Raw genomic sequence first — 26,233 nt, 5'->3', positions numbered from 1 at the left:
CCTCCCTCATTTTCTCCCAGTTCCTCCCATCCTGAACAGCTCCCCCCCAAGTTGTATAGTTCATTTCCAATGTAGTGACTGTCAAGTATCACTGCTGAATTAGTGCACAATTGGTCCTATTGTTCCTAAGCTTCCCTTCCCCGCCCCAAATGAGATAAACTTGTATACATGACAAAGGATACAGAAATAAAAAACGGCGACTAAAGGAAAAACTAGAAGAAAAGAGGGGGGAAAAAACCCACAAACAATATGATGAAAAAACTTGTTATTTCCATTTCTTGGAGTTCATTTGGACAAGCATCATTTTTTTTTTTTGGCCAGTCCTGGGCCTTGGACTCAGGGCCTGAGCACTGTCCCTGGCTTCTTCCCGCTCAAGGATAGCACTCTGCCACTTGAGCCACAGCGCCGCTTCTGGCCGCTTTCTGTGTATGTGGTGCTGGGGAATCGAACCTAGGGCCTCGTGTATCCGAGGCAGGCACTCTTGCCACTAGGCTATATCCCCAGCCCCGACAAGCATCATTTTTTGTGTTCATATGCACACAGCGCTTGAGCCCTATGATCCTCTCCTAAGAATATCCTCCTTTGTTCTCACTGTGTGAATGTTTAGAGTCCTGTTTAATCTATCATGTCCAAGTGTAATATTTTTGTCCTTTACTATCCATTAAGTTTATTTGTAGATTTATAGATACATTCTATCGATTACAAATGAGGGAAACCATATAGCCTATATTTCTTCAGGTCTGGCTTGCTTCAAGTCTGTTTCCTTACAAATGGGGCAATGTCCTTCTTTCTGTTGGAAGCATAAAATTCCATGGTGTACATATACCACATTCCCCTGACCCACTCAAGAAAATGTGATATATATATGTGTGTGTGTGTGTATACATATATATACACACACATACATACATACATACAATGAAGTTCTAGATTCTTAATTGTATTAATAACATTGTATTTATCAAAATTACCTATTTTCAACTGGCTATGTGGCTATGCCTGTAATCTTAGAACTCGGGAGGATGAGGCAGGAGGATTACAAGTTTGAGGCTAATTTGGGCTACAAAAAATAAAAATAAAAACATTTTCCACGGGAGGGAGGGGGGCATGAGGGACAAGGTAACAAACAGTACAAGAAATGTATCCAATGCCTAACGTATGAAACTGTAACCTCTCTGTACATCAGTTTGATAATAAAAATTTGAAAAAAAAACAACAAAAAACAACAACAACAAAAAAAAACAACACTTTCCACAACAAAACCAAGAAACAAAACTTATCTATTACCATCTTTTAGTCTTTTTTTTTTGTCCTAGAATCAGGGATCAGACATAGGACCCTGCACTTGCTAGGAGCTTCAATCTCCATCTCTATCCATTTCTTGATCCTTTGGTTTCCTTCCTTGGATTGTAAACTATGAGAGCAGCCAGCGTCATTTGTCTTAGTCATAAGATTCCCGGTATTTAAGAGGTACATTTGATGTGTGATGGATATTTAATACTGGTTGGAAGAATTAATGAATGAAATTAAAGACATTTCAATTTATTCAACCATCTGCAAACATTTACTTGGGACCTATGTGCTATTATTTGTTCTAGAGGTGGAAGATGCAGCAATGAAAAAATACCACTGCACTCCTTTCATGGTCTTAGATTATAATGTTTGTAGGTTGAGGAGTGATGAAATGAAATAGATCAACATTTCAAAAAGAGAATAATAATTTTCTTCTTTTCTTTGTTGCCAGTTCAGGGGCTTGAACTCGAGGCCTGGGCATGGTCCCTAAGCTTCTTTTGCTAAACGCTAGCACTCTACCACTGAGGCCCCAGCACCACTTGTGGTTTCTTCTGTTTATGTAGTGCTGAGGAATGAAACTCAGAGCTTGATGCATACTAGGCAAGCACTCTACCACTAAGCTACATTCCTAGCCCTTCTTCTTTTTCCTTCTGCCAATCCTGGAGCTAGAACTTGCCTGGACACTGTCTATAAGCTTGTTTTGTTTGGCTAGCTAGCATTCTACTTTTTGAGCCACAGCAAGACTTCTGGCTTTCTCTGAGTAGTTCATTGGAAATAAGAGTTTAATCTTGGGGCTGGAAATGTGGCTTAGTGGTAAAGTGCTTGCCTAGCATGCATGAAGCCCTGGGGTCGATTCCTCAGCACCACATACACAGACAAAAGCCAGAAGTGGCGCTGGGGCTCAAGTGGCAGAGTGCTAGCCTTGAGCAAAAAGAAGCCAGGGACAGTGCTCAGGCCCTCAGTTAAAGCCCCAGGACTGGCAAAAAAAAAAAAAGAGTTTAATTTTTGCTGTCCAGGCTGGTTTTGAACTGTGATGCTCAGATCCTGAGTTGCGTGGATTACAGGTGTGAGCCCTAGCTTGTGAGGCCCATGTTTAGATACTATCCAGGTTTAGATGTCAACGATGCTTCAATTTTATTATCTATGCTGTGTTAGCCCAAAACTGCATTTCAAAACAAACTTTATTAATATATTAATTACTTTAACGTGGCAAAAAATTAATATGTTTGAAAAAAGTTCTTTAAACTTACAGTATTTTATTTTTCCATTGCATTATTTGCTGGAACCTATAATATGACTTGGTTTTATTTTTCTAAATGAACAAATAGTACAGAAGAAAAGAAAATCTTTTTCCCATTTCCTGGAGTTCATTTATGTAAATATTATTTTATATGATCAGAGGCACGTGTGCATTGTGCCTTTGTGTTTTTCCCTTCAGAGTGTCCTCCTTTGATCTGACTGTGTGTGAATGCCTACAGTCCCGTGCAGTTTATCATGTTCTGCTATATGTTAGTTAGCAAATAGGTCTTTGTTATTTTTTGGGGTTTTTTTTTTTTTGCCAGTCCTGGGCCTTGGACTTGGCCTGAGCACTGTCCCTGCTTCTTTTTGCTCAAGGCTAACACTCTGCCACTTGTGCTACAGCACCACTTCTGGCAATTTTCTATATATGTGGTGCTGGGCAATCAAACCCAGGGCTTCATGTATACGAGGCAAGCACTCTTGCCACTAGGCCGTATTCCCAGCTGGTTATATTTTAGAGAAAAACTTTGTTGTTGGTCTCTCTGCACTATGCTTACCTCACTTGACATGATTTGTTCTAGATCCATCCATTTCACTGCAAATGACCTAATATGATTCTTTCTAATGGCTGTGCAAGTTTCCATTCTGTACCGGTACCACATTTTTTTGGTAGGGCATCTGGGGTATTTCCACAACTTCGCTACTGTAAATAATACAGCAATGAACATGGATGTGCAAGTGTCTTTATAGTATCCTGGTTTGTGATGTTCTACGTAGATACTCAGGAATGATATGGCTGGGTGGTGAGGAAGGTATATGTTTAAGTTTGCTTTTTTGTTTAGTTTCTCCAGTCCTGAGGCTGAACTGAGGGCCTGGGCAGTGTCCCTAGGCTTTTTTCCTCAAGGCGAGCACTGTAGCACCACTTCCAGCCTTTTCTGTTTATGTAGTACTGAAGAATTGAACTCAGGTTTCATGCATGCTTGGCAAGCGCTCTACTGCTAAGCCACGTGTCCACCCCTTATGTTTGTTTTCTCGGTTTTTTTTTTTTTTAGTTTCTTTGCCAGTCTGGGAGCTTGGACTCAGGGCCTGAGCACTGTCCCCCTGGCTTCTTTTTGCTCAAGGCTAGCACTCTGCCACTTTGGAGCCACAGCGCCACTTCTGGCCATTTTCTATATATGTGGTGCTGGGAATCGAACCCAGGGCTTCATGTATACGAGGCAAGCATAGGCCATGTCCCCAGCCCAACAATATGTTTGGAATGTTAAGATTCAGTATGAGTCTCAGGGAGCCAGATCATTTTTCTCCATATATAATGCTCAGTGGTAGTTCTGCTTACTAGATCGCCAAATGTACCAATTAAAAATTATTAACAGACTAGATAGAGCAGCTTGTTTAATCAAAGCACTGCTATGCTTGCATTGGACAGGTGAAATCAATATTGTTTTCTTTTTCTTTCAGGTTTTAAGGAACTGTTTAAACATACGCATCACTTTAGAATTTTGGCACTTAGTGCCACACCAGGTAGTCATGTAAAGGTAAGTAAAATGTCTTTCCATTTATTAGCATTTCAGGGCTTGGAATGTGGCGTAGAGGTAGAATGCTTGCCTAGCATGCACAAAGCCCTGGCTTTGATTTCTCAGTACACATCAGCAGAAAAAGATGAAGTGGTGCTGTGTTCATCTGGTACAGGGTGACTGGCCCTGAGCAAAGAAATCTCAGGGACAGTGCCCCGGCCCTGAGTTCAAGACCTAGGACTGGAAAAACAAAAACAAAACACATTTCAGCAAATAAGAATTTTTGTATGGGCCAGGTCGATTTTCTATTCTAGTATTTACCTAGTTTGACTTTAAGACTACAGCCTTTCCACAACCTGCCTTAATTTTCTTTTGTGGGTGAAGTAGGTTTTTTTTTGCATTTTGTTTTTTTATCAGTTGTGGAGCTTGAACTCTGGGTCTGGACGCTGTCCCTGAACTCTTGCTCTCAAGGTTTGTCCTCTCCGACTTGAGCCACAGCACCACTTCTGGCCGTTTCTGTAGATGTGGTGCTGAGGAATCGAACCCTGGGCTTCATGTGTGTGAGGTAAGCACTCTTGCCACTAGGCCATATTCCCAGTCCCCACTAATGGTTTTCTAGTGGTTAACTGGAGGTAAGAGTCTCATGGGCAACTGCACGGGTTGGCTTTGAAGTTTACATCCTCAGATCTCAGCCTCCTGAGTAGCTAGGATTACAGGTGTGAGCCACTTGCATCTGCCTTTATTTTTTTTAATACATACATATATATATATATATATATATATATATATATATATATAGTTAAGCAGTATTGTTTTTCTTCTTTTCTTTTTTGGTACTGGGGATGGAATCCAGGATGTTGGTTGCACTTGCTATGCAAGCGCTTTGCCACTGAGCTACATCCCAGTCCTGCAGGAGGCTTTTTTTTTTTCCTGTTTTTATTTGATTTGCTATTTGTTTGTTGATGTGGGGCTTGGCCATGTTGCCCAGTCGGGTCTTACACTTCTTGAACTTCTGTGCTCTAAGAGATCTTCCAACCTCAACATCCCACTTACCTGCTGAACTTAGCTACTCTTTGGATCAGTAGTTTTATGGCTTCAGTGTTATTTTGTTGTTGCTGCTATTTTTTTCTAATTTTTTGTTAATATACTGGTGATGGACAAAGGGGTTACAGTTCCATAAATCAGGTAAAGAGTACATTTCTTTTTGGACAAACTTACTCCTTCCCTTGCTCTCTCCCTTAAAGCTATTTATTTAAAAATACCAATTAATGTACTAGGGCTATTTTTTAATTTATTTTATTTTTTGCCAGTACGAGGGCTTGAACTCAGGGCCTGAGCACTGCCCCTGGTTTGTTTTTGCTCAGTGCTAGTAGCACTCTACCTCTTGAGCCACAGCACCACTCCTGGCTTTTTCTCTTTATGTGGTGCTGAGGAATCGAACCCAGGGCTTCATGCATGCTAGGCAAGGAAGCACTCTACCACTAAGCCCCATTTGCAGCCCCTGCTTTTTATTTTTATTATTTTATGTTTTGCTGGTCCTGGGAGTTGAGCTCTGGGCCTGGGTTCTGTCCCTGAGTTTCTTTGTCTCAAGACTAGTTCAATCACTTGAGCCGTCACACCACTTCTGGCTTTTTCTGAGTAGTTTATTGGAGATAAAGGTCTCACGAAGCCAACGCTGGCTTCAAACTATGATCCTCAGATCTCATCTTCCTGAGTAGCTAGGATTACAGGTCTGAGCCAGCAGGGCCGGGCTATGACTACTTTTTAGTAATTGCTATGTATAGTTCTTTTTAGTTTAACTTGGAAATAATTTTAGACTTATGGAAAAATTTGTAAAAGTTTAAATCTTTGTCTTTCACTTAATTTCTGCTAATGCTGACATTAATACAACCATAGTAAGAATGCTAGTAGCTAATATACCAACTATAATTTGAATTCTGCTTGCCCATCAATGCCTCTTTTTCCCCATTGCGCAATCTAAAATCTTGAACTTAACTTACTGGTCTTATCTCCTTATTCCCTTCCAATCTGCAACAATTCCTTAGTCTTGTCTCTCATGAGCTGCATGTTTTGGAACAGCATTTTGTAGAATGTCACTCAGTTTGGTTTGTCTGGTATTTTGCAGACCAGAAGGGACGCTGTACATAGCTATGCTCAGCACATCCTGTCAGGGCTACACGGTGACTTACTTCTGGGGCTCCTAATCTAAGATGACGTCTTTTGTGTTTTCTTTTTTTTTTTTTTTTTTTTTTTTTGGCCAGTCCTGGGCCTTGGACTCAGGGCCTGAGCACTGTCCCTGGCTTCTTCCCGCTCAAGGCTAGCACTCTGCCACTTGAGCCACAGCGCCACTTCTGGCCGTTTTCTGTATATGTGGTGCTGGGGAATCGAACCTAGGGCCTCGTGTATCCGAGGCAGGCACTCTTGCCACTAGGCTATATCCCCAGCCCTACTTTTCTGTTTTCTTTAAAATCACTATTGCTGGGCTGGGGATATGGCCTAATGGCAAGAGTGCCTGCCTCATATACATGAGTCCCTGGGTTCGATTCCCCAGCACCACATATACAGAAAATGGCCAGATGTGACGCTGTGGCTCAAGTGGCAGAGTGCTAGCCTTGAGCAAAAAGAAGCCAGGGACAGTGCTCAGACCCTGAGTCCAAGTCACAGGACTGGCCAAAAAAAAAAAAAAATCACTATTACTACCCCTCCTCCATCCCTTTTCTCTTACTCACCCTTCCTCTTACCCTCCTTCTTTCCTTTGCTTCCTTTCAACAGATTGCTTAGTGAGTTCTAGACTAGCCTGGAACTCAAGGTCTCCAGTCTCTGCCTTTCAAGTACTGTACTAGGTTTTCAGATGATTGGGGTATCCCATGAGTTCAGCTTCTATGCTTAACTGACATTCTTTTGTAACAAAGAGCTGTTATTTGTGAATTCACTTCTTTATATCTTTATGAACTAATATATATTGATTGTTTTCTATGGGCTACAGTCCATATTCAGTTTTGTTGCTCAGACTGGGTTAGCGTTGGCCATTGCAGACCTTCTTCAACACAATTTCTATGTCCTTTAGATACATACGCGTCTCTATTTCCCTTTAAAACATTTAAAATTTTTCTGACATCACAAGATAATTTATGCTTATTTATTATTTTCCTTGGCCTAGGTATAGAATCAAGCATTTTTTAAAGAGCTCTTGTTCCCTATACTGGAGAATATTCAAAATGCAGATATTTTATTTCTTGATGCTGGAACCAGGGTTGTTAGAATGCCAGGTGTGTACTCTTTCCACTTGGGAAAAATTCCAGCCCCCCCCTCAAGGATTTACAGCCCTCCTCTAAAATATGTTTGTCTATCTCTGTAAGATTACATTTGAAAAGTGCCAAAAATACGTTTACGAAATTTGTTAGAAATGCTCTAATGTTCTTATTAGAGAAATGTTACAGGTAGAAAAAAATGTTTCAAAATTATTTTTCTCCTGTTCTCATACGGTATGTGGAATGTGTAATTTTTTTTAATTTAAAAATTTTAAATTAAAAAATGATGTATGGCAGGGTTACAGTTACATAAGTTAGGTAATCAGTACATTTCTTGTGGAACATTTTTACCCCCTCCGTCATTTTTCTTCCAGTTTCCCTCTTCCTGTGGGTTTTTTTTGGGGGGAGGGTGTAGGAGGGTTATTTTTGTTTGCTTTTGAGACAGACTCTTGCTATCTGGGCCTATGCTGGCCTGAGACTCTTACTATTTCATTTCTGTATATAGTTAAAAAATCAACATGTTAAATAATTTATTCTGGGGCTGAGGATATGGCCTAGTGTCAAGAGAGCTTGCCTAGTATACATGAAGCCCTGGGTTCGATTCCCCAGCACCACATATACAGAAAATGGCCAGAAGTGGCGCTGTGGCTCAAGTGGCAGAGTGCTAGCCTTGAGCAAAAGGAAGTCAGGGACAGTGCTCAGGCCCTGAGTCCAAGGCCCAGGACTGGCCAAAATATATAAAATAAAAAAATAATTTATTCTCATATTTTATGGATTTTGTGTAGGCTGTGCAGCAGGTTATTACTAACCTACTAATTGGGCAGATTGAGCTTTGTTCTGAAGATTCTGCAGATATTTTGCCATAGTCTCATGAAAGACGAGTTGTGAAGCTTGTTGTGCCCCTTGGGGAAGAACTGGCAGCCATCCAAAAGACATACATCCAGGTAAGCCTTTTTTCTCCTAGTTCTAGGTTTGCATAAATTCACTGGCAGAATCTAGAAAAGAGAACATACAGAATCCATATATTATAGAATCCATATATTGAAGAGGTCTTTGAAGTTATGAGTTTGGGGATGGATTAAAGATGATGAGTGATTTCTTTGCCACTTCTTCTATTGAGACATGAATATGTTCTTCTTTCTCAAAAGTGGGCTGGCTCTCTGAACGACCTACGGAATTTGATGATTGCATGTTAGCCACATGATTAAGAAAGCTAACCATGTAGAAGAAAAAGGAGTAATCAGATAGATCTATGAGCCCAGGTAACCTTTTACAAAGCTGCCAGCAATCTAATTCTCTAAACAATAAGGAGGATAGACTAGTTTTCCTCCAGTACTTCCATACATATTTTTTTCCTTTTTCTTTCTTTCTATTTTGCTCCGTTTTGTTTTTTTTTGCCAGTCGTGGGCCTTGAACTCAGGGCCTGAGCACTGTCCCTGGCTTCTTTTTGCTCAAGGATAGCACTCTACCACTTGAGCCACAGCACCACTTCCAGCTTTTTCTATATATGTGGTGCTGAGGAATCGTACCCAGGGCTTGATGTATACGAGGCAAGCACTTTACACTAGGCCATATTCCCAGCTGCATTCGTGTTGTTTTTGTGTGTGTGTGTGATATTGGAATTTCTGTTCATGCCTTCCATTTGCTAGCCAAGCTTTCTAGCATTTGGGCCATACTTTTAAGGTAACTTTTTAAATTTTTGATATTTAATTATCATTTCAGCCTTTCAAGAAGTTCAAATCTCAGCTGGTGGCCCTCACCTGAAATCCTAGCTACTCAGGAGACTGATATCTGATGATTGTGGTTCAAGGCCATCCCAGGAAGAAAAGTCCATGAGCTGCTTATCCTCCATCAACCAGCAAAAAGCCAGAGTGGAGGTGTGGCTTAAGTGGTAGAGCACCAACCTGAGTGAAAGAGGGAGAACTTGAGGCCTTTATTTCAGGTGCCAGTAACTCCAAGGAAGGGAGGAAGGAAAGAAGGGGAGGGGAGGGGTGGGACCTTTGTAAAACTAGTGTAGATTTCTTTCCAGTGGCAGCTACTTTGAAATTTTGTGGGGACACTGTTTTTTTTTTTTTTAACATGATTGTCATTTTCTTTCTTTAATTAATTAATTAGTTTATTTATTTTTGCCATTCCTGGGCCTTGAACTCAGAACCTGAGCACTGTCCCTGGCTTCCTTTTTGCTCAAGGCTAGCACTCTGCCACTTGAGCCACAGCGCCACTTCTGGCTTTTTGTATATACATGTGTTGCTGAGGAATTGAACCCAGGGCTTCATGTATATGAGGCTAGCACTTTACCACTAGGCCATATTCCCAGCCCTGTGGTTTCTTTTTGTTATTAAATCTCCATTACAAAGGGCAAAGGACAAACCAATACAACAGTGATACTTAACAAGACATTATGTTGGGGCTGGCAATTTGGCTTAATAGTAGAGTGCTTGCCTAGCATGCTTCAGGCTCTGAGTTTGATTCCTCAGCACCACATAAACAGAAAAAGCTGAAAGTGGCGCTGTGGCTCAAGTGGTACAATGTTAGCCGTGAGCGAAAAGAAGCCAAGGACGGTGCCCCGGCCCTCAGTTCAGGCCACAGGACTGGCCAAAGGAAAAAAGAAAAAGAAAAAGAGAAAAAGAAAGAAAAGAAAAAGATAATATAAAGAAACTGTATAACTTGGGGGGGGGGCAGCACTAGGGAGGAACGGAGGTGGAACAAAATGGAGGAGGTAACTAGTTTACAAGAAATTTCCTCTCTGCCTTACATATGTAACTGTAGCCCCTCTGTACATCACCTTGACAATGAAATTAAATAAAAAAATCTTAGCATTATTTTTTCCTAAGTATTATTTATTGAAGATATAGAATATTCTGGTCATTCTCTCTTTTTTTCTTCTTTCTTTCCTCCAGTCCTCCCTCCTGCCCCCACTCCTTTGGTGGCAGGGTCTTTCATAATAGATCAGTCCCCTAAGCACTGAACTACATTCTTAACTCCAATATTTGCCTCATTTGTTAGTCATGTGCAGTTAGAATTTCACTTTGTTAATATGTTTAGAGTGCTTTTTTTGTAAGACAATGTATTCAGGAAAGCTGGAAGAGAGAGGTAAGAAATGTACTAAAATAAACAATTATTTGTCACTCTAGCAGCTGTTCATGTAGAGGTCTCTTTCTTCCTTCATTTACCATTAAGATTATTCCTGTGGGTTTACTATTTTCTTTCTGGAATGCTTGCTCCGTCAGAACATAACATCATAGACTCAACTCATCGTTCATGTTAACATACGTAGCCTCAAAGCTACGTAACTTTACTCTCTTTTAGATTCTTTTTTTTATTCTAAGGTGATGTACAGAGGAGTTACAGTTACTTAAGACAGTGCATTTCTTTTTAAACAGTGTCACACCCTCCCTCATTTTCTCCCAGTTCCTCCCATCCTGAACAGCTCCCCCCCAAGTTGTATAGTTCATTTCCAATGTAGTGACTGTCGAGTATCACTGCTGAATTAGTGCACAATTGGTCCTACTGTTCCTAAGCTTCCCTTCCCCTCCCCAAATGAGATAAACTTGTATACATGACAAAGGATACACAAATAAAAAACGGCGACTAAAGGGAAAACTAGAAGAAAAGAGGGGGAAAAACCCCACAAACAATATGATGAAAAAACTTGTTATTTCCATTTCTTGGAGTTCACTTGGACAAGCATCATTTTTTGTGTTCATATGCACATAGCGCTTGAGCCCTATGATCCTCTCCTAAGAATATCCTCCTTTGTTCTCACTGTGTGAATGTTTAGAGTCCTGTTTAATCTATCATGTCCAAGTGTAATATTTTTGTCTTTTACTATCCATTAAGTTTATTTGTAGATTTATAGATACATTCTATTGATTACAAATGAGGGAAACCATATAGCCTATATTTCTTCAGGTCTGGCTTGCTTCAAGTCTATTTCCTTACAAATGGGGCAATGTCCTTCTTTCTGTTGGAAGCATAAAATTCCATGGTGTACATATACCACATTCCCCTGACCCACTCAAGAAAATGTGATATATATATATGTGTGTGTGTGTGTATACATATTTATACACACACATACATACATACATACATACAATGAAGTTCTAGATTCTTAATTGTATTAATAACATTGTATTTATCAAAATTACCTATTTTCAACTGGTTATGTGGCTATGCCTGTAATCTTAGAACTCGGGAGGATGAGGCAGGAGGATTACAAGTTTGAGGCTAATTTGGGCTACAAAAAATAAAAATAAAAACACTTTCCACGGGAGGGAGGGGGGCATGAGGGACAAGGTAACAAACAGTACAAGAAATGTATCCAATGCCTAACGTATGAAACTGTAACCTCTCTGTACATCAGTTTGATAATAAAAATTTGAAAAAAAAAACAACAACAACAACAAAAAACACTTTCCACAACAAAACCAAGAAACAAAACTTATCTATTACCATCTTTTAGTCTTTTTTTTTGTCCTAGAATCAGGGATCAGACATAGGACCCTGCACTTGCTAGGAGCTTCAATCTCCATCTCTATCCATTTCTTGATCCTTTGGTTTCCTTCCTCGGATTGTAAACTATGAGAGCAGCCAGCGTCATTTGTCTTAGTCATAAGATTCCCGGTATTTAAGAGGTACATTTGATATGTGATGGATATTTAATACTGGTTGGAAGAATTAATGAATGAAATTAAAGACATTTCAATTTATTCAACCATCTGCAAACATTTACTTGGGACCTATGTGCTATTATTTGTTCTAGAGGTGGAAGATGCAGCAATGAAAAATACCACTGCCCTTCTTTTTCTTTCTGCCAATCCTGGGGCGAAAACTTGCCTGGGCACTGTGTATAAGCTTGTTTTGTTTGGCTAGCTAGCATTCTACTTTTTGAGCCACAGCAAGACTTCTGGCTTTCTCTGAGTAGTTCATTGGAAATAAGAGTTTAATCTTGGGGCTGGAAATGTGGCTTAGTGGTAAAGTGCTTGCCTAGCATGCATGAAGCCCTGGGTTCGATTCCTCAGCACCACATACACAGACAAAAGCCAGAAGTGGCGCTGGGGCTCAAGTGGCAGAGTGCTAGCCTCGAGCAAAAAGAAGCCAGGGACAGTGCTCAGGCCCTCAATCAAAGCCCCAGGACTGGCAAAAAAAAAGAGTTTAATCTTTGCTGTCCAGGCTGGTTTTGAACTGTGATGCTCAGACCCTGAGTTGCGTGGATTACAGGTGTGAGCCCTAGCTTGTGAGGCCCATGTTTAGATACTATCCAGGTTTAGATGTCAACGATGCTTCAATTTTATTATCTATGCTGTGTTAGCCCAAAACTTCATTTCAAAACAAACTTTATTAAATATATTAATTACTTTAACATGTGGCAAAAATTAATATGTTTGAAAAAAGGTCTTTAAACTTACAATATTTTTTTTTACATTTGCAGAGTTTGGAAACATTTGCAAGTTCTCTGATTCTGAGCAATGTTTTGATGAGAAGAGATATCCCCAATCTAACCAAGTACCAGATAATTCTGGCCAGAGATCAATTTAGGAAAAACCCATCTCCAAATATTGTGGTAAGTATAAACGTTTATGATAGGAAGGCTAAAACATAAAATGAGTTATTGAAGTGTATCACTGACCCATGAAAGAGCAAATTGTAGCTAAATTTGAATCCCAGAATATTTGGGCTTACTTGTAATACCAGAAAGGAAGAAGCATCACAAAAAACTTGTAATACTTAATGTTCATTGGAGAGAAGTAGGTGTATGAAAATGTCTGTCAAGCTGGGCCCAAGGTTAGAAGAAAAGCTCACTATATAAAAAGACACCCAAGTCTAGAAGTGTAACTCCATGGAACATTGCTTTTATTTAGCAGTTCCTGGGATCTGAATTAAGGTCTTTGCTTTCTTGGGCTCTGGATTTTGCTGGTTAGGTCTTGAGAAAGCATCTTGCTTCCTTCCTAGACACATGCTTGATCAGCCTAGGCTTTTAGTTGCTAGGATGGCTGGTGAGAAGTATTCTTGAGGCAGACTCCCAAGTAGCAAGGAGCAAAAGGGTAAGAGCACCTAGCTAGAGAAAAAAGATTTTGAAGAGGCCAGAGAGAATAATTAATGAATATTTGTGACTACATAGGAGTCACTTTTATTTTACACCAGAAAATGCAGTCCTGCCATGCCAAACAAACCTCTAAAGGAGTCTATTTCACTATGTTATCTAAAACATGAATAAACATGTTTAAATTTCTTCCTAAAGTTAAAAGTTCACTAAAATTTTCAGTAAATCTAAACTTGCTGATTTTGATTTTATTGGTGAGTGTATTTGATAAAGAGGCAAGTTTACTGTTTCAGATAGTTAGGGTGCTATAGAAAACTATTCAACACTGTCAGGGAAGAATTTAGAATGATTCACTGAGAAATGCCACTAAAAATGTAAGCTATAGGAAAATAATTGAAATACATTCTCAGTATTCTTCTTTTAAATCTTTGTTACCAGGGGCTGGGAATATGGCCTAGTGGTGGAGTACTTACCTAGCATACATGAAGCCCGGAGTTTGATTCCTCAGTACCACATACATAGAAAAAGGCAGAGGTGGAGCTGTGAGCTCAAGTGGTAGAGTGCTACCTAGCCTTGAGCAAAAAGAAGCCAGGGACAGTGCTTGTGGCCGTAAGGACTGGAAAAAACAAAACTTGGTTATCATATGGGCCCATTAGCCTGAGAGCATGGGTATAGTGCTTGTATCTTCATGTTTCTTTGGTTGAATTTAACATGTGCTGATTGTTTTGGGGTTTTTTTTTTTTGCCAGTCCTGGGTCTTGGACTCAGGGCCTGAGCACTGTTCTTTTTGCTCAAGGCTAGCACTCTGCCACTTGAGTCACAGTGCCACTTCTGGCCATTTTCTATATGTGTGGTGCTGGGGAATTGAACCCAGGGCCTCATGTGTAAGGGGCAAGCACTCTTGCCACTAGGCCATAGCCCCAGCCCAACTTATTATTGATTTTTTTCAGGGATGTCATCAAGGCATAATTGACGGCGAGTATGCCATTTGTATTAGTTTATATCATGGTTATGAACTACTGCAGCATATGGGAATGAGATATTTTTTCCTTTCTGGAATTACGCATGGAACAAAAGGTACGTGGTATGAAATTATGTAAAGAAATGATGAAAATATTTTTGTTGAAGATACATAAAACAGTCATCTAAGATGCTTTATTGTTATGATTTTGGTTATTATTTTGCCAGTCTTGGGGCCTGGACTCAGGGCCTGAGCACTGTCCTGGCTTCTTTGTGCTCAAGGCTAGCACTCTACCACTTGAGCCACAGCAGCACTTCTGACTTTTTCTGTATATGTGGTGCTCAGGTATCAAACCTGGGGCTTCATGTATGTGAGACAAGTACTTTACCACTAGGCCACAATCCTAGCCCCAGATGCGTTATTTTTAAAAGCAATGAGGTGTTTTTGAGTAATTGCTAGAAAACAATACATATGACTCGAACTGGGAAAACCAGATGTTTTTTATTTTTAAATTGCAAAAATCTGCATTCATTTTTAGAGTTGAATTTCTTTTTACTAACTAATTTGTTTTAAGTTTACTTATTTGTAGAACCTTTTCTTAATTTTTTTTTTTTTTTTTTTTTTGGCCAGTCCTGGTTTTGGACTCAGGGCCTGAGCACTGTCCCTGGCTTCTTTTTGCTCAAGGCTAGCACTCTGCCACTTGAGCCACCACGCCACTTCTGGCCGTTTTCCATATATGTGGTGTGGGGGAATCAAACACAGGGTTTCATGTATAAGAGGCACTAGGCCTTGCCACTAGGCCATATTCCCAGTCCCCCTTTTCTTAATTTTTGAAGGAATGACATGGGTAAAAAACGAACTTAGCCGAAATGAGACCTTTATGAAACTATAACTGCACACATACACATGGTACTTTAGCAAGTGTTAATGCTTTCCTCCACAAAGATATGGATTTTCATTTAAAATTCTGTCTTGTGTTAGCTGTGTGTAGTGATGCATACCTGTAGTCTCGGTTTCGTAGAAAGTTGAGGCGGGACGATTGATTCTGTTTAGGACTTTGAGGTACATCTAGGTAATACAGCAAGCCAAAACCTAAAATATGCTATAAGAATTATAGATTATAAGAATTATAGAATTATAAGATTATGACCCAGAAGCCCCACTGTTGGGTATCTATCCAAAAGCCCACAAACAAAATCACAGTAATGCCACCAGCACAACAATGTTCATCGCAGCACAATTTGTCATAGCGAGAATCTGGAACCAACCCAGATGCCCCTCCATAGATGAATGGATCAGGAAAATGTGGTACATATACACAATGGAATTTTATGCCTCTATCAGAAAGAATGACATTGTTCCATTTGTAAGGAAATGGAAGGACTTGGAAAAACTTATACTAAGTGAAGTGAGCCAGACCCAAAGAAACATGGACTCTATGGCCTCCCTTATTGGGAATAATTAGTACAGGTTTAGGCAAACCATAGCAGAGCATCACAAGGCCCAATAGCTATACCCTTATGAACACATAAGATGATGCTAAGTGAAATGAACTCCATGTTATGGAAACAATTGTTATACCACAGTTGTAACTACTTTCAACGTCCTATGTGTATGTGTAGTTTCTATTATTGATGATGTTCTTGTATCACCTTCCTATGGTTGTACCTACACTATCTCTGTAATCTTATCTGAGTATATTGGAAACGGCGTTTACTGGTATTGGAAGTAGGAAATTCAAAGGGAATACCAAATTTGAGAGACACAGGATAAAAAAAGAGAAATAACTACAAAAGCAATACTTGCAAAACTGTTTGGTGTAAGTGAACTGAACACCTGGGGGGGAGGGAAAGAGGGGGAGGGAGGGGGGCATGAGGGACAAGGTAAGAAACAGTACAAGAAATGTATCCAATGCCTAACGTATGAAACTGTAACCTCTCTGTACATCAGTTTGATAATAAAAAATTGAAAAAAAAAGAAAGATTATATATTGTTTGTCTTTTTCTTTTTTTCTCTGTCTTTTTTTAATCAGTCATTGGGGCTTTGGGCATGGGTGCTGAGTCTGAACTCTTTCGCTCAACATTAGCACTCTACCACTTTGAGCCACTGGCTCATTTGCAGTTTTCTGGTGATTAATTGGTGGTGAAAGTCTCATGGACTTGGGCTGCTTGGGCTAGCTTTGAACTGAGATCCTTCGATTTCAGCTTCTTGAGTAGCTAGGATTACAAGACAGAGCCCCCAGCGTGCGCTTTTTTAAATGAGGCAAGGTTTCATTATGAATCCCAGTCGACCTTCAAACTTGTGATCCTTCTGCCTTACCGTCCCAAGTTCTTTTTTTTTTTTTTTTTGACATCTGGGAGCTTGAACTCTGGGCCTGAGCACTGGCCCTGGTTCTTTTTGCCCAAGGCTAGCACTCTGCCACTTGGTCCACAGAGTTACCTGTGGCCTGTTCTCTATATGTGGTGCTGAGTCGTGGAACTCAGGGCTTCATGTATGTATGGCAAGCACTGTTTTTACTAGGCCATATTCCCAGCCCCCATCCCAACCAAGTTCTGATATGCCACCATGCCCAAATTGTTCTTTATTAATTAATATGAATTTTAAAACATTTTTTGATTGATGCACGCGAATACCCTTGTTTATATTTGGGTAACAATAGGTCCTTTAAATGTTTAAGTGTTTTATTGTCTGTTAGGATTAATACTTATTCAAGTTTATTGTTTATCAATTTAAACCTTAAATACATATTAGATATTAGCCTCATTTATTTGTAGTGAAAATCCTCAGTCTGATTTAAAGTTTAAATAAACATATTTCTCTTTGTTTTATTACTGACTTCCGTTTGGATGTTCCTATCCTACCTGTATACTTAGTTACTATTTAAATAAAAAGTAAATTTTTCACATATGCTTAAAGAACAATACATTAATATGATTACTTTGGAAATTATAGAAATAATTTTGATTTTTTTTCCTGCAGGAGAAAAATGTAAAGATTTTTTCTATACTCATCCAAAGTTAAAGAAATTAAGAAGGGCTGGGGATATGGCCTAGTGGCAAGAGAGCTTGCCTCATACACATGAGGCCCTGGGTTCGATTCCCCAGCACCACATATACAGAAAATGGCCAGAAGTGGCGCTGTGACTCAAGTGGCAGAGTGCTAGCCTTGAGCAAAAAGAAGCCAGGTACAATGCTCAGGCGCTGAGTCCAAGCCCCAGGACTGGCCAAAAAAAAAAAAAAAAGAAATTAGAAGTAGTTGTAATCAAACACTTCAGGTCATGGAATGGTAGGTAATACTTAGTAGTGTTGAAGGTATGGTAGTTGCTGAAAGTGCTAAGATTTCCACTTACTAGTTTATGCTAACACACCTTATAAAGAAGGAGGAATTTTGGGGCTGGGGTAGCCTTGAGCAATAGGAAGGCAGAGGTAGTGCTCAGGCTCTGAGTTCAAGGCCCAGGACTGACAAAAAAAAAAAGGAGGAGGAGGAATTTTAATTGTTCTAAATAATTAATGGTAAAAATTTGAATACAGGGCTGGGGATATGGCCTAGTGGCAAGAGTGCTTGCCTCGTATACATGAAGCCCTGGGTTCAATTCCCCAGCACTACATATACAGAAAATGGCCAGAAGTGGCGCTGTGGCTCAAGTGGCAGACTGCTAGCCTTGAGCAAAAAGAAGCCAGGGCAGTGCTCAGTCCCTGAGTCCAAGCCCAGGACTGGCCAAAAAAAAAAAAAAAAAAAATAGAGAGAGAGAAAAAAAATTTGAATACATTTTGGAAAGTATGAGCAGTAGGAATGCTTAGAATAAGATAATAAGGGAAAAGTTAGTTTGGGGCCAGTAAGAGTGAGAGTAAAACCATCTATAATAAAGTGGTAGCAAGTTATGGCACATCGGGAGAAAGTTTCATGTGTAGAGAGTGGTTAGAGAAGCCTGTGTGTGAAATGTTTTAGCTGATACCTGGTGGAAGTGAGGGAGGCAAACTGGGGATTTCTGGAAGAAGGATTACTGTAGGCAGAAAGAATAGCATGGTCCAAGGACCCTATTTGTTAGTTTGGTTAGTTTTATTAAAGATCAGTGGACTAGATTAGGATGAGTGAGGGTAAGAGGTGTGCAGATGAGCAGTAATGAAGGCCAGATGGTGTAGGGCTTTTATTTTCCCCCTTCAGTTCTGGGGCTTCAACTCTTGGCCTGGGCACTTGCTAGCACTCTACTACTTAGAGCTACAGTGTCACTTCCTGTGTAGGGCTCAATTACTTATTTGGTGCTGTTACTAAGACTTGAATTCAGGATCATTCTCTTGCTTGGCTTTTTTTTTTTTTGGCCAGTCCTGGGCCTTGGACTCAGGGCCTGAGCACTGTCCCTGGCTTCTTCCTGCTCAAGGCTAGCACTCTGCCACTTGAGCCACAGCGCCGCTTCTGGCCGTTTTCTGTATATGTGGTGCTGGGGAATCGAACCTAAGGCCTCGTGTATCCGAGGCAGGCACTCTTGCCACTAGGATATATCCCCAGCCCCTGCTTGGCTTTTTTGATATTCAGTGTGATGTTCACCAGATTGATAGTTTGGAGACCAAAGAGGGTCTAGAAGGGTGTCCTGAAGATTAACGTCTACAGAGTTTAAAGCAAAGCAGTCACCAAGGAGTTTGAGAAGGAAATGGAGAAGTGTATGGGAGAAGTAGGGAAGAAACAGCAGTAGCAGTAGGAAAGAGTAGACTCTGGAACGCTTAAGAGAAATGTCACAAGAACTACCAAGTTTTCCTTTAATATGGCAGTGTGGAAGTCATTGATGCCTTTGATAGAGCCTCAGTGAAATGAGAGTAGAGAGGCCGGCGCTAGCAGGTTAGAGACTGGATTTGCAGTGAGAGTAGCAGGTTGTCAGGTATTGATCACACGCAGAAACTTCATGCTACAATGATTCAGAGCAAGTATGTTTAGAATAAGTTTATTTGCTATAGTTGCTTCTCTCAGCTCTTACTTTTTGCTTCTTTTGTATTGTGAACTATCACTGTATGGATTCCCGAGGAATAGTCTGAGCCAGTTCTTAATAAAATGGATTATTGTGAAAATGAAATTAATTAATTAATTAGTATATACAGTGTTTGGTTACTGGCATTTGTATATGATGAATAAGGAAGGTAAAGGCATTGTCAACCTGACTGTACAAATGTGCAATCTCAGCATACAAGAGGTTGAGGCAGAAGGAGTTAAGAGTTTGAGGATAGGCTGAGCTACATAGTGAGACCCTACCTCAAAAAAGAAGAACATATAGGCTGGCAGCTGGTGGCTCACACTTGTAATCCTAGCTACTTAGGAGGCTGGGGTCTGAGGATCCTGCTTCAAAACCAATCGATGAGACTCTAGACTTTATCTAATAAACTACTCAGAAAAAGCCAGAAGTGGCACTGTGGTTCAAGTGGTATAGCAATAATAGCCTTGAACAAAAAGAAGCTCAGGGACAGAACCTAGGCCCTGAGTTTAAGCTCCAGGAGCAGTACAAAAACAAAGAAAAAAACCACAGACACAAGGAAGAAAAAAAAATTTCATTTGAAGTTCCATACCAAGCTTGAAAGCCAAGGCAAACAATCACAAAAATATCTGTGTAACTACCTGGCCTTTATTATCCCATTCATACTTCCATTTTCTATTTCATTTAGTTGCCAGTCCATTTTATTTCATGTTTTAGATTATTACCTTATTTTCAATGTTTTCTATTAACATGAAGTAGTAGGGATAATAGTATATTTTAGATAAGACATATCACTTAGAAAATATGTTGCTTGATCATAAAATTCATGTTCATCTTCGTGCATTCTGCTGGTTACCAAGAATAAGCATTGGCAGCAGCTTTAGAATTGACTAGAGGGTATTCTGCAGTTATCTTTTGTGAAGTTGAGCATGTGTGGCCAGGTTAAGAAGGCCTTTAGTGAACAGGAGGGAAAGTTGTAGGAAACTAGTGGTAGCTCTGCAGTGTGTTTTTCTGTCTGTCCAGAAAGTTAAAGGGGAGAGTCAGTCATGCCCTGTGTTAGGGGCTACTCAAAATGACTCAGACACTTAATGGTCTTCTTTGGAACTTTATATTTCATTTTATGGGTTATAGGGTTTGAACTCAGAAGCTGGGTGCTGTCCCCGAGTTCTTTTCTTCGATGCTAGTGCTCCACCACTTTGAGCCACAGCTCCACTTATGGTTTTCTGGTGGTAAATTGGAGTCTGATCGACTTTTCTGCCCAGATAGGCTTTGAACCATGCTCCTCAGATGTCAGCCTCCGCTGAGAAGCTCGGATTACAGGTGTGAGCCACCTGTGCCTGACTACAACTTTATGATAGCCTATGAGAAATGGAGTCAAGATTGTTAAAATTACTGTGTAATGCAGTAGAAAAAGACGTTAAAACTTCTTACGTATATATTAAAAATGATTACTTAATATTAATATATGGCTTCAGGGTAGTGTTTTAAACTAGTTCTTCTGTAAAGACTTTTGAAAAGTTGTAACTAAAGTATTTTCTGTTCCACAGCTACAAACACCTCTGAAAAGAAATATGATGACACAAGAGTTATGATTGTTTTCTTGATTTCGAGACAGTGTTCAGGAAATTGCAGAAATGCTTTTTTTTTTTTTTTTGGCCAGTCCTGTGCCTTGGACTCAGGGCCTGAGCACTGTCCCTGGCTTCCTTTTTGTTCAAGGCTAGCACTCTGCCACTTGAGCCACAGCGCCACTTCTGGCCGTTTTCTCTATATGTGGTGCTGGGGAATCGAACCCAGGGCCTCATGTATAGTAGGCAAGCTCTCTTACCACTAGGCCATATCCCCAGCCCCAGAAATGCTTTTAAAGCATCAGCCAATTATTAGAGTGATGACGTTTGTTGGCCATGCTTCAGGGAAAAGCATGAAAGGTTTTACCCAGAAGGAGCAGTTGGAGGTAATTTTGTAGATGGTGAAACAGAAATAAAACCAATTAACATTTAACTTTTTTTGTAAGCACTAGTCACTTGGCTACTGAAATAAAATTTTATAACAAATGTGAAAAAAAATGACAAAGTACGTTTTGAATAGCCAGATAAAGTCCTTTATGAGACTACATTTTTACTCAATGATGATACTTTAAAAATTATTATTAGGGGGCTGGGAATATGGCCTAGTGGCAAGAGTGCTTGCCTTGTATGCATGAAGCCCTGGGTTCGATTTCCCAGCACCAGATATATAAATAACGGCCAGAATTGGCTCTGTGGCTCAAATGGCAGAGTGCTAGGATTGAGCAAAAAGGAGCCAGGGACAGTGCTCAGGCCCTGAACCCAAGACCAGGACTGCCAAAAAAAAAATTATTATTAGGGGGCTGGGAATATGGCCTTGTGGCAAGAGTGCTTGCCCCGTGTACATGAGGCCCTGAGTTTGATTCCCCAGCACTACATATATAGAAAATGGCCAGAAGTGGTGCTGTGACTCAAGTGGCAGAGTGCTAGCCTTGAGCAAAAAGAAGCCAGGGACAGTGCTCAGGCCCTTAGTCCAAGCCCCAGGACTGGCCAAAAAAAAATAAAAAAATAAAAAAATATATATATATACCTATATATTATTATGGTTATTCAGTTTACTCAATCAAATTTTTAAACCTTAGCTTTCAGTTTGCAAACTTTTTTTTCCTCTTCTCAGTCCTGGAACTTGAACTCAGAGCCTGGGTGCTTGCTATCCCTGAGCTCTTCAGCTCAAGGCTAGAGCTCTACCACTTGAGCCACCGCACCACTTCCAATTTTCTGGTGATTAATTGGAGATAAGAGTCTGACAGACTTTCCTGCCTGAGCTGGCTTTGACGTGTGACCCTCAGCTCTCAGCCTTCTGAGTAGCTAGGATTATAGGCATGAGCCCACAATGCCCGGCGTTGAACTTTTCTTTTATCACTCAGTAATAAACAGCTTTTGGACTGATCCAGATTCTTGGACCACACTTTGAGTAGCGTCATTAAAAATGAAGTGGAGGGGCTGGGAATATGGCCTAGTGGCAAGAGTGCTTGCCTCGTATACATGAGGCCCTGGGTTCAATTCCCCAGCACCACATATACAGAAAATGGCCAGAAGTGGCACTGTGGCTCAAGTGGCAGAGTGCTAGCTTTGAGCAAGAAGAAGCCAGGGACAGTGCTCAGGCCCTGAGTCCAAGCCCCAGGACTGGCCCCCACCAAAAAAACAACAAAATGAAGTGGAAACATTGAAGAAATAATTGAGTATGTAAGTCTTGAATTTAGGGGGAAAATTCATGGAAGTGAATATTCATTCAATGACAGATCAATGCCAATAGGAGGTACATAAATAACAGCTTCCTTTCTCTCTTTAGAAATATGTTAGCTATAAAAGAATAGTATTTTTTCAGGTGGGATTGGCTTATACCTATAATCCTGGCTGTTTGGCAGACAGAGAGCAGGAACATAAATGTTTGAGGCTAACTCCAATAGAAAAGTTCTCAAGACCCTATAGCTCAAAAATTTCCAGGGAATAAAACAGAGCTGGAGATCATGTCATCTGTGAATAGGGATAGCTTGATTTCTTCCTTGCCGATGTGGATCCCTTTGATATCCTCCTCTTGCCTTATTGCTATGGCTAGGGATTCCAGCACTATGTTGAATAGAAGTGGGGAGAGTGGGCATCCTTGTCTTGTTCCCGAGTCTAGGGGGAATGATTTAAGTTTCTATCCATTTAATATGATGTTAGCAGTTGGTCTGTTGTATATGGCTTTTATTGTTTTGAGGAATGTTTCATCTATTCCTGTTCTCTCCAGAGCTTTTAATAAGTATGGATGTTGTATTTTGTCAAAGGCTTTTTGGGCATCGACTGAGATAACAATGTGATTCTTGATTTTAGTTCTGTTGATGTGGTGAATTACATTGATTGATTTACGGATGTTGAACCATCCTAGTGACTGTGGGATGAAGCCTACTTGGTCATGATGTATGATTTTCTTGATCAGTTTCTGGATCCTGTTAGCTAATATTTTATTGAGGAGCTTTGCGTCTGTGTTCATTAGTGATATTGGTCTGTAGTTCTCTTTTTTTGTTGGGTCTTTGCCTGGTTTGGGAATGGGTATGATATTAGCTTCGTAGAATGAGTTTGGGATTTCTCCCTCTGTTTCTATTTTGCGGAAGAGTTTGAGGAACATTGGTATTTGGTCATCACTAAAGGTTTTGTAAATTCATTGGTGAATCCATCTGGGCCTGGGCTTTTCTTTGTTGGGAGGTTCTTGATTGCCTCCTGTATCTCACCGTAAGTTATTGGTTTATTTAGTTGATTTATTTCTTCTTGGTTCAGTTTGGGCAGTTTGTACTTCTCTAAGAATTGATCCATTTCTGTAAAATTATTGTTTCTGGCTGAGTAGAGGTTTTGGAAATAGCTCCTTATGATTGTTTGAATATCGTGTCTACTTGTTGTAATTTTTCCGGTGGAGTCCTTGATTTTACATATACGAGTCTCTTCTTTTTTTTGTAAGTCTTGCAAGGGGTCTGTCAATTTTATTTATTTTCTCAAAGAACCAGCTTTAGTCTTATTTATTTGTTGAATGGTCTTTCTATTTTCAATCAGATTTATCTCCTCTTTAATCTTGTGATCTCTCCCCTCCTAGTCGTTTTAGATTCTGTCATTTCTTGTTTCTCCAGTTGTTTTAGTTTCATCGTGAGGTTATTCACCTGCTCTGCTTCCATTCTTTTAATGTGAGTGCTGAGGGCAATGATCTTGCCCCTCAGTACTGCCTTAGCTGTGTCCCATAGGTTTCTTTGTGATGTGTTTTCATTGTCATTGTGGCTTATTAATTCGTTGATTTCATGTTTAATTTGGGTTCTCTGACTCAGAAGTCCCAGTTAAGAACTTACACCCCACATTTGCTGGCCCACGAATCAGAGGGATTGTGCATCACCACAGTGAAAGATTAGATGCCGCCCACATGTCTAAATAGATGGTGTCCATTTTGTGCCATTATATATGCTTGTGAATTAAATGTTGGAGGTTTTCTTTGGAAGTGGGGGCAACAGTGAAAAGGAACCCAGGGATTTGGGTATAAAAGGCCAAACCTTTGCCTCTTGAGTGCTGGAATGACAGGCATACACCACCATGCCTGCCTATGAGCAAACTGTTGATGTGTTGTCATGGGGTTATTTCTGAGCTATCTTAAGCAAAGAAGGTACCCCTGAGCAATTAGTAGTATGCGACTTCATGTGATCGTTTTATTGATTAGGGTTTCATGTTTTGTTTTGTTTTTGTTTTGCCAGTTCTAAGGCTTGGACTGAGGGCCTGAGCACTGTCCCTGGCTTCTTTTTGATCAAGGCTAGCACTGTGCCACTAGAGCCACAGTGCCACTTCTGGCCTTTTCTCTATATGTGGTGCTGAGGAATTGAACCCAGGGCTTCATGTATAGGAGGCAAGCACTCTTGCCACTAGGCCATAGTCCCAGTCCCTAGGGGTTGTTTTTTTGTTTGTTTGTTCATTTTGTTTTAACAATAACTCTTGATGTTCTGATGCATACGAAAGGCTTTTTATCCCTTTACAATAAAAAATACATCTAAAGGAAATAAGAGAAAATGTCAAGGTCTGACAAAGCTGTTGTGATGGCTTCCTAAGTATTCAGTATTTCATTGTCTTCCCTCATTCACCTATACACAAAAATATCTTATATCTTTCAAATATCAAAGTCAGAAATGCTTATAGATGTCCTGAGAATAACGACAACTAAGCAAGTTACATATAAAAGCATGGCATACATATGACAAATAAAAATCATAGCTTATATTCATAATTTTTGAAACACATACTGTCATTCAGATGCACATATTTTTGGTAAGTTCAGTTCTGTTGATCAAAGATACAATGGAAACAATTTTGCGCAACTATGATAGATGTTTAGAAATAAGCCCCACTCTACCTGTACCATCTTTCCTGTAGATGAAGTCAATTCTTTTAGTGGCAAAATTTCACTGCAGTCAGTCTGAGTGGCGTGGTCTGTGGTGAAAAAGCCAATCTTTAGTTCATCAGAAATGTTAAGTCTGAAAAAAAAAAGAAAAACTGAAAAGGTCAAATGTGCCTTGTGCTAGAAATAGGTGTCAAAAATGTCCTCATGAGCTGGGAATGTGGCTTAGCGGTAGAGTGTTTGCCTAGCATGAATGAAGCCCAGGGATTGATTCCTCAGCACCACATGAACAGAAAAAGTCAGAAGAGGTGCTGTGGCTCAAGAGGCACAGTACTACCCCTTGAGCAAAAAGAAGCCAGGGACAGTACTCAGGCCTTCAGTAACAAGCCCCTGGACTGCAAACAAACAAACAAAAAGTACTCATTACCTGACTCATGTAATTGGACTCTTTCTGTAACAACAATAAATTAGTAATAATAATAATAATAAATTAAGAATAATAATTTTTAAAAAAGAAATAGGTGTCATGCAAACACTTTGGGGTAAATTCCAGACTCTTTCAAAGGAATGGGGTGCGGAAGCTAGTGGATTATCTGCTCTTACCCATCTACTGCAGGAAACTATTATAAGTTTTGCATGGGTATATCCAGCAGAAATACTTTGAGATAGGTCTTACATCTAATGTGAGGACACAATGTTCAACTAACTTCCTTCCTTCTTTCATTCCTTCCTTTCTTCCTTCCTTCCTCCTTCCTTCCTTTTATCTCTTTCTCTTTTATATTTCTGTGAGGTACTAGGCTTGAATTCAGAGCCCAGCTACTCAGAAAGCTGAGACCTGTAGTAATGAGGTTCGAAGCCAGCCCTAGAAGAAAAGTCTTCAAGTTTCCTTTTCAAATTTATCAGGAAAAAGCCAGACTAGAAGTGTGTCTCAAGTAATAGAATACCAGCCATGAACAAGAAAGATGAATGCAAGTTTTTAAGGCCTGGTACTGGCACGTACACACACACACACACACACACACACACACAGACCACACATACACACACACCATGGGTGGTA

General features: G+C 40.1%; 1 pseudogene; it reads left to right on the top strand.

The window, feature by feature from the left end:
- Window positions 1–24,202, top strand: part of LOC125362986 — a 46,571-nt pseudogene extending 22,369 nt beyond the window's left edge.
- The last annotated feature ends 2,031 nt before the right edge of the window (window positions 24,203–26,233 follow it).

Source organism: Perognathus longimembris, chromosome 14 (genome assembly GCF_023159225.1).
Source record: "Perognathus longimembris pacificus isolate PPM17 chromosome 14, ASM2315922v1, whole genome shotgun sequence".
NCBI classification, from domain to species: domain Eukaryota; kingdom Metazoa; phylum Chordata; class Mammalia; order Rodentia; family Heteromyidae; genus Perognathus; species Perognathus longimembris.
Note: the sequence above shows the minus strand (reverse complement) of the source record. Positions and strands in the feature narration are given on the sequence as shown.